The sequence below is a fragment of the Chroicocephalus ridibundus genome, chromosome 5 (genome assembly GCF_963924245.1).
Source record: "Chroicocephalus ridibundus chromosome 5, bChrRid1.1, whole genome shotgun sequence".
Classification (NCBI taxonomy): domain Eukaryota; kingdom Metazoa; phylum Chordata; class Aves; order Charadriiformes; family Laridae; genus Chroicocephalus; species Chroicocephalus ridibundus.
Window position 1 is genome coordinate 171955 of NC_086288.1, and position 18265 is coordinate 190219.

Sequence of the window (18265 nt, forward strand, 5' to 3'; positions counted from 1 at the left end):
CACAGTAAAACACGCCATACCGCGCCGTTCCTTTCCAGGCACGTTTGTAGCGTGGCTGCATTAAGCCAAATGCTTACTCCGAAGGGCAGGCACCAGAGTGCCACGGGGCTGGCTCGCAGGCATCGCAGCCACATGGTCCCAGTTGTGCCGAGTTTCCAGGATGGGGACAGCCAGGTTTCTCTCTTGCCTCTTCGATCTCCTTTAGAGAGCGGGAAGCCTGCCTGTGAAGCGTAACGACACAAAAGATGTGGTTGTCCCTGACAGTTCTTTCTTTTGATCTTGAAGACCTAAGGCGAGAGCGCTGTGGGTGCTGCCAATGCTGCAAAGCAACATTCTGACCTTGTTTTTCTCCCGCCTCTTCTCAGGGCAATGCTAGACTCCAACGACACATGGCCCTGTCCAACCCTACATTCCCTCGGAGATAAGGGAGACATTGACTTTGGCTCGCAAACACTGCAGAGGGAACTGCCCAGAAGCTTCAGCCAAAGGCACTGCAAGGAAGAAAGCACAAATGGGACAGAACTAAATTCTGTTTGCTCATTCACGTCCGAGCACAAGAAAACTCCATCTCCAGACATAGTGCCTGTTAATCCAGAGCAGATGACTGCGATCAGAATGCCATTTCAGCATTCAAAAAGGGATACGGCACAAATGATTTACAAAATGGGCTTAATGAAGATACACATTTGGTCACAGCTGCTGCTGAGACCAGACTGGAAGGAATCCAAAAGACAGGAGGAAGTGAGAGCATTAGTAAATCAGAAGGGGAGATCAAGAGCTTGCTTCTGCAAAGAAATCCCAGCCTTGGAAACCACAATTTTTAATCCAAACTACCGATGGCCCTTCTAGACCGTGGGAGGCACCTCTCAAAAAACACCTGTAGTCTCTGCAGACCAGCGAAGGGCCATCCCAACTTCTCTGTGTCCTTCCTCAATTGAGCCAGCAAATAAAAGAAGTGCTTGTGCTCATGGTGGCTGCTGACGTTACCGACAAAAACTTCAGAGCTGAGTATACTTGGAAAGTTAGGGAGTTTTTAGAGTGAAGAGGAGTATTACTTCCTGAAATTTGTACAGATGGAGCACTGCATGTCCTGTGGGGGAGGACTGGGGTCAATCTTGTTAGACATAATAGGACTTTATTCATTATGGATGAAAAGATTCAGATCTTACCGTTATGGGAGAGGATGAGTTCGGCTGTGGTTTAAGCAAATTTCCAGGACTTGCAGAAGAGTGAATTAGACTGCTGAGACAAACGAGTTTGCAATTTTCAAAGAGCTAGTAGAATATTTGTAAGATTCCACCTCATTTGCTCGATGTCCGCAAAACATAAATACAACTTCCATCACGAAATGGAATAAATATCAACTGCTGCTTGCTTATATAAGAATTATTGGGCTATCAATCCTTATCATCAAGGCATAAGCTGATCAGTAGCTGGGATCAGAAAGAAATCCCCTCTGCTCCAACCCCACCATGGCTACAGTGTTAGATAATTAACAGTATATTACGGAAAGGAAGATTTAACACCTTCCTTTAACGCATCCAGAACTGAGGTATTAGGCCAGATGGACAATCATCTGTTCTAACGCAACTCTTCTACTCTTAAAAAAGAATAATATACCAAATCTAACCATTGCTCAAGAGAAATGCTAAATTATTACTGGGTGTGGTGCCACAGGAATCACTAACCACTCAGACCACTGATATTTAAGCGCTTTTACCATGTTCTGTAGCTGCTGGGATCTCTCAAAGCCAGGATCTCTTCTGCCACCCTCCCCAAGGCCACTGCCTCACCAGGGCGCAGCCTAGAGCCTAGCCCTCAGGAAGATTCCCGAGCCACCAGACGTAAGCCTTGCTGCTCTGGAGCCTCAGAAATCTCGCTGGGCTACAGCACACGACAGTTGCTGCCATTGTGCTCCAAATAAAGAGCCTGAATTGCCTAACAGATAAAAGCTGCTTTTTTTTTTTTGAGACGAGATGCTCATGTCAAAGAGCTTAAAGAGAATGAGAAGAGAGCAAGTATTCAACCCACATTAAATTATTTTGGCCGTGAAACTGATGAAGAAAAACACAATAAAAACGCTGCAAAGAACTTTTCCAAATGTTTCTTTGAAAGAATTTGTACACGGCCAAGAAATGCTGGTTCCACACCAGACTCCTATGCCAATCTTTTCTTTCTTTTCTTTTTATTTTCTAAAGATTTTACTGGTACATTTAAATTTTGAAGTTTTTTGTAACACAGAGAGCATGCCTTGCCAATGACTTTTCCTCTACAGCACTGAAAGGTTTGTTTTCAATGTTTTACCGTTATTTTGAAGTATTTCAGGTTGTACAATCTTCAGACTTTGCGTGACGTAACAGTTGCTGGACTCTACTCAATGTCCGATATGGCAGCACAACTGTTAACAGCTTCACTGTCTACCCAGAGACTACCAGGGAAAAGCCACCCCGGTAGGAATGGAAAACATGGATCTGACAGACTCCCGACGGCTCACCTGCGCTGGATAAGAAGGAAATCAACTGCAGCCCTTGTTTCCTAACGTTTAACAGAAACCTTTTCAAAATTTCAATTCCACGTTTTTAAGAGAGGAAAAGCTGCAGTGAAGTTGACTCTTTTAAGCGTCATCTCACTGAAGTTATTGCTAATTGTCACCTATTTCCTCCACGTTCCATGAATTTTGGACCAGTGAAAAGAGCAATTAGACATTTTAAAAAACAAAACTGAAGCCAAACACTAAAACTTTCAGTTTTCTTTCAGCTGCTTAAATTCTTCCTGGATGTTGGGCTGCAACAAGAGTTACATGCGATACATCTTTTGAACTGTACTTAAAGTATGGTTCATTAAGACTCCGGTTCGATTTTGTCCTAATAATGTTAGCCTTTAATTTTGTATAAAATGAGACAGGAATTTTCAAACTGCATTTGCTTCTGGGAAAATTATATTCTTTTAAGTAACACAAAATAAATATCTGCTTCCTTCTATTTTGTTTGAAAAAACGTTTTCAGAAAAATGCTTGGGGAATATTCAAATAACGTCGTGTAACCCAAAACTTCGCTAGGATACCCTAGTAGCTTTGGAAACCTCCGAGCAGTTCTGGGTTACAGAGAATATGGTAGACTATTAAATGTACGCAATACTGGAAAGCCGCCACGTTAACTTTTCACCAGTGCGCTAGATGAGCACAGGACAGGCAGGAATTAGTTTCCGAAGTTGAAGAGCTGAAGTCACACCACACCGCCATCCTCCTTCCCGGGACAGAAGATGAACGTTCCTGTGCTCCCTTGAGACTGGACTCAAAGCAGAGGAATTCTCCTCCCTCCCCATTCTCTGTGGCACAACAGAAGGCATCTTTCAGGGTTAGGAAAAAATCTTTTTTCCCAAACAAATGCTATTGTTTGTTTGATTCTTGCGGTTTCACGATGCTGGCTGGAGGCTGGGGACAGCAATCATACCGTAGGCTTTAAATCAGCCAGCTGGCTGGTTCTGAGGCTGCTCTTGCGAGGACACCAAGAACCCTCCAACCACGCATGCCTCCCAAATAAAGATGGCTATTGCAAAGCAGAAACTCTTTCACAAAAAAAACCAAACCACTCAAAAATCCAGAACGCTTTCATTAATGCTGTGCATGCCAGTTTGCATTCAGGCTCTCTCTAGGATTAGAAATGCTAGTGCAATTCTAGAGCAAGTGCCGGGAAGCACTCCTGAAGCCTCCTTGTTGCAAGTTTTAATACAGTAATGGCATAAATTCAACCAATCTAACCTCAAACTTAATTAAGCAGTAATATAAACTGCAGAAACACTGCATAAAAGTTGCCGTTTACGTATGACAATTTCAGTGATTAACAAAGGTTCTTCAGGCAAGACCATGGAAGGCCCTAAGCAAACAGATGCTTTTTGAACAGCCTTGGGTTTTTTAAAAATACACCCATGCTTCAGACAGTATTTGCTAGTTCTGCACAGTTTATAAGACACAGGAAAGTAGGCGTAAGAAGCAGAGAGCTCCTAAGCGACAGCCTCGCTACTATCTGCTTGGACGTAAAGTGGAAGTAGCACAGGCACCAGCCTTTTCCAGGTCTCCTGTTCCTTGCTTCTTTGGCTTCTATTAGATTTGCCCAAAAATGAAAACTTCTGGTTTGGGGGGAAGCAAAGCAGCCACTTCAGTTCTACTATTTGCATTTCCTTGTAAGTTGCTATTTCAGCACCCACATCACGAATGAACAAAGGAACTGAAAAATAACACCTAGCAAGATCAAGTCCACTGGCTGTGGATCTGAGAATAGTGGGAGAGAACCGACACCCCCTGAACGCCAGGACCTCCCGGGGCATCTTCCACAATAGGAAGGGGGTTGGCCTTGGCCTCACCTGTGCCCACGCAAAGGGTGGGTCGGGTCAGCAGAGGGGCAGCCAGGATCCCGCCGTGGTGGCACCGAGCCAGCTACCTACCACCCTTCCAGGCAGGACAACGGCGTTGTCCCCAAGAATGTGCGGAGGGAGGCACGCCTGGTGCACCCTTTGGTCTCAGCAACCAGCCAGGAACACCCTCCAGTGTCACTACACAGACGCATGGAATTTTTAAACAGAATATAAGGCCGTTTACAAAAAATATTTAAAAAAAAAAAAAACAAGTCCAAAAACAAACAGAAGAAGCAGATGATATACACTTTACCACTAGAGTTGGCACAATAAATACTAACGAAGTTAAGAGCGGTCACGTTATGCAAGCATTAGACTAATAAAGAGCTCGAGTCTGCTACTCCCCAGAACACTGTTATTCTTCTAAAAAATCGTTAGTTTTGGAAGCATTCACCATGCCTGTTGTATTTTTCTGAAACAGAGCATCATTTATTCTATCCTTTATTGGATGAGACATAAAATAGCAATCCTAAATAGGTGTGGCCATTAAAAATCATCTGCTGTCTTTGGCAAGAGCACCGAGAGCCAGCTCCAGCAATCAAGCCAGGTCCCCAGTGTGGAGAGAAGAATTCCCTCTCTCATCCCCCTCCCAGGTTATTTCAGATACTGAGTGAAGTCTCAGGCTGATGTTAATTTGTGTCATTCGTTCATGATACAGCCACGCTGCTGTATGTCATCTTTGGTTCTCTCGCACCTTGAAACATCAGCTTCCATGACTGAGGGAGGACAGGAACTATTGCAGAACGCTACTTTATGCTGCCTTTCCAAATAATTCTGCTTAGCACCATTTGACAAACAACAACTTTCCAAAAAGCTTCCAGTATGCTGCTCAACACCGCCATTTCACGAGCACAGAGACAAAACTTAAAGCCCCAGGTCTCATTTCTTGCTTTATCTTGTTTCATGGTTAGTTAAACCATCAACGTCATTCTGCACACGTTCTTGCCCCAGTCTGCCAAAACACGAGACCAGTATCTCTGGGCTACGATACTCTACGCAAAGAGCAAGTTCTCCTTCTCATCACCATTTCCGCTGGACACTTAGCACTAGCCCTTTTAAATACATCTTCTAATTTCATCACCTCAGTCCCAGAGACAGAATTCACGTCAGTCATCTCCACCAGAAGTGGTCTATGCCAGCCACTTTATAAATGATAACTTGTGTAGACTATTCTTTTACACATAATCCTCAACTTCACTCAAGTTTACGTTGCTCAATCTCCCACCTTTAAATCCATCGTTTAATGGATTTAGCTAATCCGAAATCTGTTAATACTGTGGAAAAAATAAATACGTATGCCAATATATATGTGCAAAGCATAGGTTTTGATAAGGAACATTTTCACTACAAAGGGCCTTATTTCTCAAAAACTCAAAATTTTCTTTTTTTTTTTGGGGTGGGGGCAGGTAGGGGCTACAGAAGTCAATTTAAAGGCTTAAGCTGAATTTTTCAAAACTTAGGTGCTCAAAATCCTTCTAAAACTCAGTGGGTAAAATGCATCAGGCTTTGAAACTTCCTTCCTCAAGCTGCAGTCAAATTCTATTCTTAAGTGCAGCCTCATAAAGAAGGTTAAGTAACCACCTTTAATTAACCACCTTTAATTTTGTGTGTGCACAAGGCAAAGCGGACACATGGCCAAACTTTTCAGAAGCAGAATTCCCACCCAAACTACAGAAATTTACTGCTATTAACAAAACATCTCTCCCTGAAATCTTCACTCAAATACGGGCTTACGCCAGCTATTGGCCTCCCCAACAAAACTTGCTACATTAATTCTAATTGAAGTTCAACAAAAATCTGGAATAGGCACGCAGTTTTTTGGTGATAATTTTAAGTTTCAAACTGTATTCTATACAATTTTGAGGTATGGAAGTGGTTTAAGCTTGACATCATCATACGTAAGAAGAAATACAGAGCACCTTATAGCCACTCGAGATCTATTCTCTCCCTTTCCAATACATATGAAACTGCTGTTCTTTGTTTCCAATTTTTATCATCTCCCCTCCTTCCTTTTTTTTCCTGCTCTGGCCATTTCATACAATCCCTAAGGCTAATACTCAGGCAGATTCTTTGCCTTGCTGAACTGAAGTTAGAGAAATATACTGACTAAAAGTCACCTTCCAAGTTTGTCTTTCCTTATTAGCTGCCATAGCTTCTTCCCAAGATATTAATTGGTCTTACAAAGACGCATGAATTACGGCACTTCAAAGTGTCCCCTTGGCAGTAAAGTATCAGTGCTTTAAGTAATCGCTAGTGCAGAAACATCAGCTAGACAGAAAGGTAAAACTTGGGCTGTCTGCTCGACCAGGATAATTTTGCCTCCTCACAACAAGATTTAGTTGCTGTCTTCTTGCTGGAGAGCGGTAAAAACACTGCGCTGTGGCAGGATGAAAATATCTTTTCTAGCTGAGCCAACGGCTTCTGTAGACTACATTTGCTGAATGTCCTAGCAGAGGTTCGAAAACTGCTTGGAACGGCTTGGAAACTTCGCTCTAAATTAAGAGACATTAGGTAAAGACAATCATTTCGTGATAATCAGAAAAATGTTTATGTCCTTAACACATGAAACATTACTTGTTGAGAAATCAAACCTGCAATTTAAAATTGACCAATGCTTAGATTTACTCCCACGACTGTAAGAGACAGTGCAGTTTTACTGCATCCTTCACAGCCAGGGATGGCTTCGCAAGCCATGACTTCACGCGTAGTCAGTGGCAGAGAGAAATCGTTAAAGCAACACTTAAGTTGCACAGACATTTCTGTACTGCAGGATATGGGTGAACATCTGAAAACCAAGGCAACAGGGAGGAAACAGAGCAAACGCCAATTTTATGATATCCCTGCTTTACTGATAATGCCATCCAACGCCTCTGGTAGCACATCAGCCCGTGCTCTCAGTGCAAGTGCTTCACCTCTACGTGTTTTCTGCCCCACTGCCCACTTCTCGCCTGGCCACCACCTGTCTCCTAACTCCATCCCACCCGAGACAACCTTCTGCTCTGTCTTCTAGTCCGTCCCTTTTCCAGAGGGACAAACTTCTGCCAGAATAATTTATTTTCATTCTGGAAACTGTCAGAATATCTTCGATTTATCTACTTGTCTAGAGTGGCTCAGATGGGAAGTTGATCTTGGATGCGTCAAAATATCTCCAGAGCAAGACTCGGACTCACGGCACTGCTTTCGCAGCTGAAGAGCAGGCAGCACGGAATCCTTCTGCAACACGCTTATTCTCCCGCTTCTCACCTCAACATGAGGGTTAAAGAGATCCGGGTGATAATTTGGATAATTGGAGAAATACTTGAAAATTCCACTTCTTACCAAAGTGCTGACCACAAAAATCTTTTGACATTTGCCCATCGCTTATTCGTGGGTGGCATATGTCTTCTACTTGAATAGATACAAATAGATATTTACTTAGTAGGTTATTTTTTCAACACAATTTTACCCACCTACTTTGTTCTTCTAACAATAAATACAACAGAGAGCAAGCCAAGAACCATCACAGTAATTTTAAAATCAGATCATTTCCATAAGTTAGCATTTAACATATTTAGGAAAAGATGATTAGTAACAAGTTAAGCCTTCCCTTCTAAGAAGAAACTTTGAGCTGACTTTTGAAAAAAATCAAATGTAATTGTAATCTTAGGAAGCCAACTAACCACCACCCGGGGAAAACCTTTAAGCACAGTACCTTCCTCCCTCCCGTGAGCTCAAGTCCCACCACCCACCAAAATACTCTTCTCAGGTTGGTTTCAATTTCAGCAAAGAACTGTCTGAAATTCACAAGTCAAGCACATGAAGTCTTATCTAGAAACGAAGTTGAAGGATTTTATTACAGCGTTATATTAGGGCTCAAAATCAAAATGGATTACGAAAAGGGCATTTTTTCAATACAGTAGCAATACGGAAAATCTGAAAAAAATCAGTAATGCTTTTTGATGATTGGAAATCTAGATTTATTTGTCCTAGCCAGTGAAATACTCAGTTCAAGTGTTGTTTACAAGGTCTTAAAAAGAAGGCACTTCAGACTCATTTGAAAAAAGCACTAAGAAAAAGGTTGAAAATAAATGTTATCAAAAATTGAATGTTAGAATGAAAAAAGGCACGAACGTAGGACTCGTTCTGAGGCTGCGATTTGCCTTTATTTACAATTCGTACCTTGCGGTTCTGGACGGTGAGTGTCCTGTCCCCGGGTGAGGAGGCTGCTGCGAAGGGCAGCACAGCACGCAGCCGCCGTGGATTTCACTGGCCCACACCTCGGGCAGCTCGGCTGAACACAAACTCCCGGGAGCTGCTCTGAATTCTTCTTTGCCTTGCTCCAGATCGACGGTGGTATAAATGACAGAAGTTCGCCTGTTTTACTCCAAATACATCATACAGGCGAATAAACCATCTACAGCATCCAACAAAATGGTCTGGAATTACAGAAAGGCGATTTATCATAAATCTGTGGGATCACAGTGTGTTTCTATTGTACGGCAGCGTTATTCGCTAATGAAGTACAAATCCGGCGTGGCTGAACAGTGATCTCAGTAACTGAAAAGTGAACTCAATGAAGAAAGATGCGCTGTGAGGCCCAGTGAAATCCCAGAAGGCAGAGGCAGCTGGCAGGTACTCTGGTCGCCAACGCTTACCCATAAACTTCGACAGAATAAAGCTAAATCTGCAAACAAATGCCACGTGTGATATCAACGTGAGTTTCCACTACAGTACAATTAAAAATTATAATTTTTCCTTTGACAGACAGGAAATCACGACCAGATCAGCAGATTTTCTTAAAGCTAGCACATATATAGGTCAACAAGAGCTAGAGGGTTTTTTTTCATAACAACTAGCACATTTCAGGCCATCCCGTCAGATGACAGAGGGAAGGGAGCCCAACAGTTTACTGCCTTCTGTACATCCTGTGCAGAAAATACTCCTTGGTGGGCTCTTTTGTCATTGTTAAATGGCTTTTATTCTCCTGCCTCTCCTGCCAAAGGCGCTGAATGCTCTAACAATATTTCCAATCACTTCTAACAGGATTTCATTTTGCTGGCAGAATCACTGACACACACAAACACAACACAGGGACAGGCTGCAGTAGTCGTTCATTAACTCCTCAGAATTCCCCAGGGAGGTGGAGAACAAAGGAGACCAGAGATAAAGGTGCGTGTCTGTATTTAGGCACTAGGATAGCCTTAGTACACTAGTGTTTTTAAACTTCATTTGAAGCCAAACCATGTCTTTCTCAGCAGCGAAAAGATTTAGCCGTCCCCTGGGATGTACTGTTAAAAACGGTGACATCTCTTCACGTAAGAAGAATGTCAGAATGTTCACCCAACTGAACGCCACATTTGCCTGAGCAGTCAGACGTAGCTAATGAAGAGATTAATTCACCCCAGGTATAACTGCAAGAACTATGATAACATAAAAAAGGCTAAACGTGTTTCAAGGTCAACACAGATTTTTTCAGAGCTTTACAAACAACTTTTTCCACCACCCAGGGCTTCTCTCATACAAAAAGACAACACCTGCTGTCTTTCTGATTTTTTTTTTCTCCTTTTTTTTTTTTTTTTTTTCCAAACAACCGCCAAAATACACCGCTTACAGGTAAAAGGTACAGGGATAACGAAGCAAGGAGTCCGAGCGTGCTGACCCAGAGAAGTGAAATGCTAACGCAGACTTGACGAGAAGTGCAAGCCCCAGGTCTCTGTGGCCTTCCTGTCTCCGCAACTTTGTGCTGTGGAGCATGGATGGCTGCGGTCACTCACGTCTGATTTCGGGAGGTTTTTCCTTAGAGCCATTCTTCTGCCTCAGATATAACTCTGCACAGTCACCACTCTTGACCTCTTTCTGTGTATCTGCCACTTGTAGATGTGGTGGCTGGTTTGGAAAAGCAACAGCAAGGGACACGGCAAGTCAGCTAAAGCTCTGCCAGATGGAAATCCTGATTTGACTTCAACCAGCCATAGCAAAAACCACAGCTGCAATACTACGCTGCTGCCCTAGGAGAGGCAAGGCACCTTCTTCTAGAGGTTGCCTATGAGTTTCTGAGCAGTATGACTATTCCCTGTCATAAGCTGCATCTTCCATTAAGCACTGAATAGCTCTCAGTTTCGGGATCCTTCACCCTGGTTATTTCTCCCTCCCCAGCTATCACTACCCAACAACAGCCCAGCACGGTTCAGGAAACCTCTCCTATCAAGGCAGTTCTGACACAACCGTTCTCTTCTGGGGCAGAGGAGTTTGGGTACAGACTGCATGGATGCAAACCAAGCTGTGACATTCAGCGTGACACCCAGCCTCGGAGCCCAGGAGCTGTATCTGGCTCATCTTCTTTAACACACCGACTCAGCCGACGGCTGTTACCTTCCCAGCTGGATCACCCTTTGTGGCAGGGCTGGTTTTTGGAGTTTCAATCCAGGTAACACGCGGTAATCCTGGCAGTAAAATAAGCTGGTAAGATTTCTGGTGATATTTGCAACACAAGCCAGGCGGTGTAAGTAGGCATGGCACGCAGGGACTGGGTTACTGCTGTTTAAATCCCAGGGTCAAAAAAAAAAAAAGCCAACACACATTAAGCATTTCATTCCATAATGAAACACACCCCCTTTTTTTTTTTTTTTAAAGCACAGTTCACATTTGCAGAGCACGGGACCTGTCAAGACAAAGGGATAATAAAACACCCAATATAATCCTGTCCCAAGGGAAATGGCAAAAAGGAGGAAAAGAAGAGTAGTTTTCCTTCAAGTAGTTCTACACTGAGATCCTGCTGCTAACCAGCAGCTCATGAGGCGGCTGGGGATCTCCTCCTGCTGCTCCCCAATGTCCCCCCAATTTTCCTCTACCTTCAGCTCTACATAAGCCACACGCGAATTCTGTGCACACCATATGAAATAACTGCATATGGAGGGGGAGGAAGAGCAACTAATGTATAAGACAACTCTGTGGGGAGACTTTTTCTATTCCTCGAAGTCAGATGAGGCAGCTCAGGTAAAACACCCTTCAGCCCACTTTCGCTGCAGGGGACAAGAGTCCCTCTGTATCTCTAAGGCAATAAATCAGTTCAAATGTTTCCTAACCTGATGCTTTTAATCTAGACTTTTCCAAAGAGTGTTGGGTTTTGGGTTTTTTTTTTTGTGTGTGTTGGTTTTTTTTTTTTTTTTACGGACTTGAGAGAAAGAAAATGCTTCGAGCATTTGTACAGATGGCAAGTGTGAGAGGAAATACAGAAAACACCAGAACATTACGGACTCTGCAGGGAAGAGAAGGAGCTATGCACAGAGAATACAGAGCCATCCCCCACATCTGGTACCTCCAGAATGCTTGGATGCATGGAAAATCATTACGGCAGACAGCTGGATGTAAGCAAGCTTAGACAAATCTTACCTTTGTGAACTATATCAGCTGAAAACTCAGATAGTGTGCTGGGCTTTGGGATAACCCTCATTTATAGGGAGGTAGGGAAAAAAGTAAAAATCAGTGGAAACAAATTCGTAATGCCTATCTCTCTGCCTTTACACGATGCTGTCTTCAGATTTTAAAAGCAATCTCACTGTTTGGTTGCAAGTCAAAAGGATGCATGCAAAACTTTAATACTCAAAAGAGGAGAAAAACTGGCGCTGTGCTTTTTCAACTTGCCAAGTTAAAGGAATGTTATTGAAGACTCTCTTACATAAATGTTCCTTGACCTCTGAATGAACCAACAGGTCTTAAAAACTGCATTAGCCAAAGCAAATTCCCATAGCAAATACAACATTTAGCCAAGTGCATCAGATTTTTCTCTCCACGGCACAAAGAAAACTCCAGGAGTGAAAATGGCAAGTTAGCATTTCCTGTTTGGGTCTAAATGAGTCCAATAAACTTGTGGCAAGCAGTTGGCAGTATCTAGATAGCAGAACTGGAATCTACCATGCTGACTCCTCGCGCGTTCCCTCACAGCTGGCCACCAAAACGTTCTACCATCTCGCCTATCAATAAGGACCCATAGGTCCTTCTTCCTCTTGACAAAGATCTCCCCATACGTCGTAGCCTAATGGATTCTGAATAGAGTTTGAAAAGGCAAGAAAAAGAAACTTTAGAGTGTTGGCCAAAAGAAGAGCAGGCGGTGCTGTCTCCAGCCGGGCCTCACGCAGGCAGAAGGACCATCAACAACAGGTACCACTCAAGACAGACACGCGCAAGATACAGCAGCATTGTATTTGTCCAAATACTATAGATTCACTTGTCACATGTATGACCCCAAAACCAGACATAAATGCCACAAAGTCCCCAAGTTTTGAGTCAAAATTTAAAGTATAAGTCCTACGTAAGATGTAGCTAAAGCCTCTGTAGGAGCATAGAATCATAGTGTTGGAAGGGACCTCTGGAGATCACCCAGTCCAACCCCCTGCCAGAGCAGGGTCACCCGGAGCAGGTGGCACAGGAACGCGTCCAGGCGGGTTTGGAATGTCTCCAGAGTTGGAGACTCCACCACCTCTCAGGGCAGCCTGTGCCAGTGCTCTGCCACCCTCACAGGAAAGAAGTCCCTCCTCATGTTTAGGTGGAACTTCCTATGCTCAAGTTTGTGCCCGTTACCTCTTGTCCTGTCCCCAGGCACCACTGAAAAGAGCCTGGCCCCATCCTCCTGACACCCACCCTTTCAGTATTTATAAGCGTTGATAAGGTCCCCCCTCAGCCGTCTTTTTTCCAGACTGAAGAGACCCAAATCCCTCAGCCTTGCTTCATAAGAAAGATGTTCCAGTCCCCTCAGCATCTTGGTAGCCCTTTGCTGCACCCTCTCCAGCAGTTCCCTGTCCCTCTTGAACTGGGGAGCCCAGAACTGGACCCAGTACTCCAGATGCGGCCTCACCAAGGCAGAGCAGAGGGGGAGGATGACCTCCCTTAACCTGCTGGCCACACTCTTCTTGGTGCACCCCAGGATGCCACTGGCCTTCTTGGCCACAAGGGCACATTGCTGGCTCAGTTTAATTCAAGTACGGAACGCAGTCCGGACTACTGCTAAACAACCTATCGCTCCTCAAGCAAGTCGGAGAGTATGAGAAAAGCCATTCTACAACCCAATCTGGGTATCAGCACGCGTGGATGCTGCGGATTCATCCCATGTTTCTAAGGCGTGCCTATTGCGAGTGCTCTTCTGTTTATACAAAGCAATAATATTATATAATAGAGCAACACGCAGAGATACACAAACAGCTCAGGAACAGCCAAGAGGACAAATGCCATACCCGTCAGCATAACAGCATTAATTACATGGAGTTCAGAGATCCTTTTGAACATAAGCATATGCCAAACCTCTTCCTTTGCAGGAAGTCCTATAACATGTTATTAGTGCGCTGCGCAGATATGCTCCATCTTCCAAGTCAGATTCTAACCACCTTCTGAACCGCCCACAGAAAAAATCCCAAAGCCAGGGAGCATTCGGCCACCTTCAGCACGAACCCACCCTTTCTGCTCCGCAACGTCCTGACCTACTCACCAGGCTCGTTTCAGCTTCATTCCCTGTCACACGACCAAGAGCCTCACGCAACACAGAAACCCCCGAACATCAATTATCCTGTGCACCCAGGCAGAACTGCCAAGAATAAAACAGTCCGTGCTCATTTAACACTGCATTGTAACATACACACGCACAGGGATAAAGAACACTGCACAGACAGCTTAAATTCTGCAATTTAAATACTCAGCTCTACAAACCAAGGAGATTTTAACACTTTTCCTCTTCAGGTCTTGAATAAGTTATATATCAAAATATATTCTATTAAATAAAAAAAAATTAAAATATATTTGTAGTCATTACATCATGATTTGAAAATCACCTCTTCCCTTCCTTTAAATAGTACAGTGGGGGCAATCAAAGCATAAGCTATGCTGAGACGGGCATTTTTACACAAACAGGATTGCTTAGGCTTCTTTTATGACACGCCAGACACAGAAGTTTCGCCATTTAACCTCCACACTACTATTTTATCAGCAAACCTGCCATCAGCCAGAGAGGAAACGATTCAATACTGACCTTTTGCCAAAGTATCTTGAGCGAGGCTGGCAAAAGGAAAAAGCTTGAGGAATAGGAATCTAAGGAAGCTTTATACCAACTTAATGTTGTCTCCAGTGAATACTATGCTCTCATTAAAAAAACCAAAACAAGCGGCACCAGAACAACCTGTACCAGGATCAATCGTAAACATACCAAAACTGAGCGACGGCCAAGCCTCACATTAAAACCTACATGGATTTTTCAAGACAGGAAGAGCTTCTAATCATACACCAAAAAAATAATCGCCACATCTTTCATTTCTATTAGCATCTCCTTCTTATTTGCTTATTTTGTGAACAACTGTATCAAAATACATTTGATTCAAAAACTGTTGGAGGATGTCCCATTTGAGAGCGAGCGCAACAGCGGTGTTCCGTGGTTAAGCAAGGCAGAGCGCGACTCCAACAAGCAATAACAGCTGTGTAAAAGGACGAATTTGCCCATGGGCTAAAACACTGAACTGCGCCAGGCAGCCGTTATCACCACCAAACAGGCAAGTGAGCTCATGGATGCTTCTCTGACCAGAAAAGGGCTTGGGAAAAGCTGTAGTCGTCAGTTTTTCCTGCTGTCTCTGCCCAGTGCTGGACCGAGGGACGCTGTAGCCAGAGGCGGTGTCCTGTGGGCCTGAGGGACTTTAGAGACGAGTTTAGGTAAGACACCTCTTTATGCCTCTGCTCGAGGGAACACTACCATTAGAATGAACATAAGCCACAAACCCCTCAGTGTTCCCTCCAACATCTTCATTTGCCCAAGAACAGCACACAAGCCAGATCGTATTTAGATCCAGAGGATGATGTTTTATCTGGAGGAAGAGGTAGATGAACTAATGACGTGACAATGTTCTGCTACCCGCCGCTCCGGGTCTGTATTCGTAAATTTATTCTTCTACTGACACCGCAATCCAGAAATAGTCAAATACAGGCACGTCATGTCTGCAGGCACCGGCGGTCTCACCGATCCTTCACTTTATACTTTCTACATATGAAGATTTTATAGGCCAGGGAAATAACTCATGGGAGGGGGAAAGAGATGCTGTTCTTCTGGATTAAGTAGTTTGTGTAGAATTGCTTTAAGTCTCATTTGTGCACATATTTTTTACTAAGACAGTTTAAATTCCAGTTACTGTAGCAGGATTCTTCCATTTCTATTGTGGGATCTCTTACTTTGATACAAATCCCTTTTTAATTGCAATTTATGGAAGGACCTTAACCTTCAGACAGGAAAAAGAGCCAGCTTTTTGTTGGGATCTTGAGTGTTTTCACAAAAGTACACCACCCAAGCATGGATGGCCATATCCCTAGGATTAATTCCAAATGCTGTCTGATTACCATGCATACACTGCTTCGGTTCAAACATTCACGTTTTTAATACCCAAAGTACCATTGCCTGGATTTAGCCTGGGGTATACCCTGCCTGAAACTATATTTAAGCCCAACGTGACACAGAAGGGAACCATCATGTCAACAGTGATTTGAGTGATGCAACTTCAAATGTTTGCTTCAGCCCAGTGAACAACTCTCCCTGGCATTAAATCCAGTTTTTGTCGCTCATGTTACCTCTTCTGGCAAGATTAAGCTGTGTACGTTAATACATTATAAAATCATTTTGCAATCAGACAGACGCACCAATCCAGGGTGATAGCTACACGTCTCAGGAGGTGAATTCATGTCACATATAACATTAATGGAGTTCCCTGACTAAATTCCTTAGAGCAAAACTGTCTTCTGTACTTAAGAAAACAGCTCTTCAGAGTCAGATTCTGTTTCCAGGGTTCAGGGGACTCCTGTGACGTGCCATAGAACAACCTGCCTTATGGCTGTCCTCATGGTGTGACAGAGCACAAAAACCGTAAGTGAAACTTGCATTTCCAAGTTCCTTAATTCATTTTGTTTATTCTCCCCCTACACAAAGCTCTTGTGGCATTAGAATCTTGCCTTTGACATAGGCTTTTAAATAGTGAACGCCTATTTGCTCAACTTCCTTGCGTAAAACAGAAATATATGGAGACAGTAAGAAAGGATTCTCCCAAGAATGCTTGAATGCTTAGCCATAAACCTTACGTTACAGAGAAAAATAAGTGTTTGTTGCGAAATCATTTCAATTTTTTGGCAGTCATTATACAGATATGTTTCTTTTCCATATACTCTTCCAAAGCATAGCATAATCAAAAGCGTGAAAAAAACAAACAAGCTTTGTATCATTACAGAGCTTTAGATGCTGGATTCATTCTCTTTGCCAAGTATTAGTTCAGTTGCTCCATGGAGGGCTTTTTAGTACCAGTAAGTATTAAAACCAAAGATGTATTAATGAGGGCGATACTTATCCCTGAAGGAAAGAGTTCAGTAGAAGCAGTATGCCGGCTCCTTGCCACACTCAGCATTTCAAATATCAGTCTTCTGCCCCAGACGCTGCCCTCCAGATAATCCTCCCTTCCCTTTACATTCCGCTGTGTTATACTGACCGGTGCTTGGGATATTATTCCTATTCGTGTTGTTATTATCACCTGTAGAGATCTAAAGCTTAAAGAATGACAACAAGAAAGAAGGGCTTAATTTCTTACAAATTTCTTTGATAAAGCAAGCGAGCCAATTACAGGCTTGTTGTATGTTCAAAAAACAAAGCCAACAGATGTTAGCCTAATGCCTGTAACGTTCACATGTCCCTTGAATAGTCCAACTCTGCTTACTTTTTAGGCAGAATCATCTTTTCCCAGGGTTTTCAAGCTGTTTGAACGCTTTTAATTTCTACTGGGAAATATAACTCACAGTGAGTATTCAACACGTTGAGACCCTCAATCACTTACTATCTTGTAAAACCCGCTCTTCTGGAAATTCATATATTGCTGTCCAGTGATTTTGTCTCTAGTTCTTTCACCTCAAATGACTTTAAAATAACTCAAAATCAATAGCCTAATCTGCTCAAAACTACTCAATAGTAACATAATAGATAATTTTATGCACTAATAGCAGAAATTCAAGCCAATGTTCTAGGTAAGTTGGCACATATAGTATTGTGCAGTTAACAGAAAACTTCATAAACCATCTGCCATTCTCAGCACATCACCAGTATTGAAGTCTGGGGTCATGTCCTCATCGCTCAGTGCCCAATTCAGCATCCCAGCGCTACAGCTTAGAAGACCAGTGCGTTCCACAGAGGACCACCACCCAAGGGGGCTAAAACTCATCTGGCTTCAACCTGTCTTAGTAGGAATTGGGGGGGGGGGGGGCGGGGGCAGAACAAAATCCTTATCCCAGTGAAATCGGTCACAAAATTCCTGCTAGCATCAGCAGGTTCAAGATTTCAGAGAATACTCTGGAAGGATGAATTTGGTCAAGTGAAGCAGAAAAATCAACAGACTTGGCTAAGATCCTTTTGGAAAACTTTGGAATTGGCTCTCGGCTCAATTTCCATGCACCACTTTAGGTAAGGAAAGGGTCTGCAATCGTACATGGGGGAAAAGGTTTAAGTTAATGTACCGTCACCTCACCATCCTCTTTCACTGCAAGCGAAACTGCATTAGATTATATCGCACCTTCTGCAGCCGAGTTACTTATTAAAGGCCACGCAGTAACTGGTGGTGAGGCTGCAGGCTCATGTGGGCAATCTGCCTCCGTTTTTCAGGTCAGAAAATGAGTGAATAGTAAGGAGAAAAAAAAAAAAAAAAAGGTAATTTTTTGAGAGGAGACCACCAAGCTTTCAGAACTAAGACTAGAAGATGCTGTTTGACCACAGGCCCGTAAACAGGTCATAGTGATGCTCATCCAAACAGAACTGAGGAGAGTTAGAAACCAGCACAAACCCGGGGATGCCGACAGCCTTTCCAGTGCCAGCACA